This window comes from Cyprinodon variegatus, unplaced genomic scaffold, assembly GCF_000732505.1.
Source record: "Cyprinodon variegatus isolate N-32 unplaced genomic scaffold, C_variegatus-1.0 Scaffold1563, whole genome shotgun sequence".
NCBI lineage: Eukaryota > Metazoa > Chordata > Actinopteri > Cyprinodontiformes > Cyprinodontidae > Cyprinodon > Cyprinodon variegatus.
In genome coordinates, this window is record NW_015152016.1 from 121,702 (window position 1) to 125,977 (window position 4,276).

Sequence of the window (4,276 nt, forward strand, 5' to 3'; positions counted from 1 at the left end):
TCTGCCTCAACTGACCTAGTATGTTTTTTTTTGCACATTTTTTTGCAACTCATAGAATGTTCTTTGCACAATTATCTTTATTACTCTTACTTGTACATAACCATTTGCAAGGATGTACTAAATGATTGAGACATATACAAAAGCATTTGAAATTTGATGAAAGGTATGATAAATGCCATTCTGTTGTGAGGAACTGCAAATTAGTTTTGGGATTTGTCCATGTTTTGAGAATGACATATCAATTTCAAGAAATGAGCAAAACCAAGGGAGATAAACTGTAACACACTGGGAAGAAGCTATCTGTCCCTGTTTGTCTTGGCTGTTACCACTGTGAGGTGTGACCCCCTCACACGGCCCATAACAGCCTCATTACCATGACAAAATGAGTGATTAGTGTATTCGGGAAAAGCCGCCGGGTCAATTGACCCCTCTCTGGTAGTTCTAGGTAGGCAGAAAAATCCTGGTATTTCTAGTGTTAAAATGAATAATAAGTGTTGTTGTTGTGGACGTAATCACCAAGCGGCAAAGTGTACCCTTAGAGCTCCTTGCAAAACCTGTGGTAGGAGACATCTGCTAGTGCTGCATGAGGTGCATGAGAGAGAAGAGGTGGAACAAGCATCAGTTCCACCTTCAGATGAAAGCTGCCTCGTTAACACTGCCAGCAAAATCGTGTATGTCGACCGGCCAGTCTACAACTGCAAGGTGCTACTGACGATCAGTAAGGTACTCCTTAGATATGGTGACAAGTCTCTTGAGACATATGCTGTCTTAGACGATGGATCGGAGCAGACGATCCTGCTTCAGTCTGCTGTTCTCCTGTGTAGAGAAACTATGGCAGATGGATGTGCTCCCGTACCGTAGTGAGAAGTTAGCAGTTAGGTCACGACAAGATCAAGAGGGAGTTAGGCTCCTGCAAGAACAGACAGTGGGAGTCGATGTCAGCGGTGTTGAGCGTTATGCTACACCCCTTCTTCGTATGAAGAACATGCCTCTCCTGAAAGCCACACCAGATGCAGTGTTGCCTCTCCTGAGAGGCATAGAGAAACGCCTAGCCAAGTCCCCAGAACAAGCTCCTGCTTATCAAAAGGAGATAGAGAAGCTTGTAGGATCTGGCTATGTAGTGAAGTTGGTAGACAATCAATCTGAGACCAGTGATGAAGCTTGGTATATACCCCATCACATGGTTCAACATAACAGGAAGAACCGGGTGGTCTACAACTGTTCATTCCAACACCAAGGCTACAACTTAAATCAACTCCTCTTACCAGGTCCCACTATTGGTCCAGCCTTGCTAGCTGTGCTCCTACGTTTCAGAGAACACACTGTGGCCTTCAGCAGTGATATCCGTGGTATGTTCCACCAAGTGAGGCTCCTACCCGCAGATCGACCCCTGCTTTGGTCTCTGTGGCGGGACATGAACTGAGACAAGCCCTCTGATGTTTACGAGTGGCAGGTGCTTCCATTTGGAACTACTTGTAGCCCTTGTTGCGCAACATTCACGTTGCAGAAACACGTCATGGACCATAGCCAAGCAGAAGAAGATTTTCATGTTGCCATTTAAGTCCTTTTATGTGGACAACTGCGTACAGAGTCTTGCATGTCCAATAGCCGCTAAGGGACTTGTTGACAAACTGCGCCACCTCGTGGCCCATGGAGGCTTTGAGTTGAGGCAGTGGGCTAGCAACGATCCAGATACAATCCAAAACATGCCTCCACACCTCAGGTCCTCCAGGTGTGAGTTGTGGCTCAGTCAAGGTCAGTCTGACATCCAAGAGCCAACCCTTGGCCTACACTGAAACTGTAAGCCTGACACCCTCGCCTACAAACACAGATGCATCGATTGCTCAGTGACAACTATGAGGAACATCTATAGAGTTCTAGCCAGCCAGTATGATCCTCTTGGTTACATAGTGCCTTATACCACCCGAGCTAAAGTTATTGTATGCCACCTGTGGGAGAAACAGAGGGGTTGGGATGACCCACAACTCCCTGAGGTCCTCCTGCAGAAATGGTATGCGTGGGAAGCAGAGCTGGAACAGCTGCACAAGATCACACTGCCTAGGTGCTACATCAGTCATAGGCTAGACCAGCCCAACTGCATGAGAGATATCCATGTATTCTGTGATGCCTCAGGCATATGGATCAGTGCCTTATCTCAGGACAAAGTCCTGAAGGAGAAGTTGAGGTTGCCTTCCTTGAAGCTCGTTCTCATGTTGCTCCAAAAAAGCAACAATTTGAAACAGCTACTTAGAGGCAACCGCCCATCAGCTTCACAGGGCAGCTGACCCCAACTGCCCTCTCACTGCTACCTATGCTGCTTCTGAGATAGAAGCTCTACAATAAGCCCAAAGGGAATCTTTCTTAGAGGATATCAAGCAGTTAAAGGCAGGTAAACCTATGGTCAAATCCAGTCATCTTTTTTTACTTGCACCTGAGTATGATGAGAAAACAGGGCTCATCAGAATAGGAGGCCGTTTATGCCAGAATCCTGACCAGGCTGTAGATGAAGTTCACACCATTGTTTTGGATCCCAGACACGCTCTGACCCGACTTATCAAACAAGATTATGATACTAAGCTCGAACATCCCGGGCCAGAAAGAGTGTTTGCAGAGATCAGAGGGAGATACTGGGTGCTACTTGGACGTGAAGCAGTACATCGTAATCAGAGATCCAGTGTTGAGTGCAAGAGGTGGAAAGGTCACCCTAACCCACCCCAGATGGCCGACATCCCTCCAGCCAGACTGCATCTGTTCAAGCCGGTATTCTATTCCACAGGGGTGGATTGTTTTGGGCCATACAGTATCAAGATCAGACGCAGTAAGGAGAAATGGTGGGGGATACTGTTTAAATGTCTAACTACAAGATCAATGCATCTTGACCTGATTCCCAGTATGGACACAGATGCGTTCTTAATGGCCCTGAGACGCTTTATAGCCAGGCGTGGAAAACCTAAGGAGATCCTGTGTGATCAGGGGACAAACTTCCGGGGAGGAGAATATGAGCTGCAGGTGGCATTCAAAGCTCTTCAGTCCAACCTCAGAGAGCAGCTAGCTCGTCAGCAGATCAAGTTAATTTTCAATCCTCCTGGTTCCCCACACTTTATAGGCTGCTGGGAGCGTTAAAAGTCGTTCTCTGAAGACTGCTCTTAAAGGCGTCATCGGAGCAAAGATTGTGTCTAAAGAGGTGCTGCACACCTTTCTGATTGAAATCTAGGGGATTCAAAACCCCTAGGTTACACCTCATCTGAGGTAGCGGATTCTGACCCAGTTACCCCAACTATCTCCTCATGGGCCGGCGGGATGCTTCGCTGCCACAAGTCATCTACAACATTCCGGAAGTTCTTGGGCAGAGGAGATGGAGGTATAGCCAAATTCTAGCCGACCATTTCTGGCAGAACTTTGTGAAGTACTACCTGCCAGGGCTCCAAGCTCAACAGAAGTAGAAGACTGAGCCGGCCAATCTACAAGTAGGAGACATGGTCATGATTGTGGACAATCAGCTTCCGCATGTGGGTAAAGTCTCTCATGTTTTCCCTTAACCAGACACCCGGATTAGATCAGCTGAAGTGACTGTGAAAGGACAATCCTACATTCGACCAGTGGCTACGTGCCCTGCCTAAGGACAATTAATCCCCCTTTATAACACAGCCTTTTTTTTTTGTTATTCGTATTTAAAGGTGAATATGGGGGCGCCTGTGAAAAAGGCTGCCTGACAGTTTGCTGTGTTGAGCCCTTTAAGGGGCCGAGCTTAGGTGAGTAGCATGTAAATGAGGAAAGGGGGAGAAGAAAGAAGGAGCCATGGAGTTTACCATTCTCAGTTTGTGGATTCTGTCTTGCTGTTGCAGTTTGTTATCACCTTCCTTTTGATGTGTGTGCGTGAAATGCAAGTAAGTAACGTCAGGAGTCAGTAAGGGTGAGTATTGGCATGGGTGTTGCGGTACTATGCTTATCACGATACCCGGGTCACGATATAATATTATCACTTTATTGCATTATAACTAAATATTGCGATTTTTTTCCTGCTATCAAAATTAAATGCATAGATAAAAAAGCAACCTCTGTATATGTTCATCAGATGATATTGATGGTTCAGTTATTTTGGTATCCATGTTGTTTGGGGTTTAAGTGAGTCCATGTCTTCCACTGTGAACGCCTCAACTATAAATAATACGCAGCACCGCACAGCTACACCCGGCTACGCTGCTTCGCTTCTTCTTCTTGCTTACTACTGGTGGTTGGCTTTGGTCGCAGTACCGCCACCTTCTGCTCTGGAGTG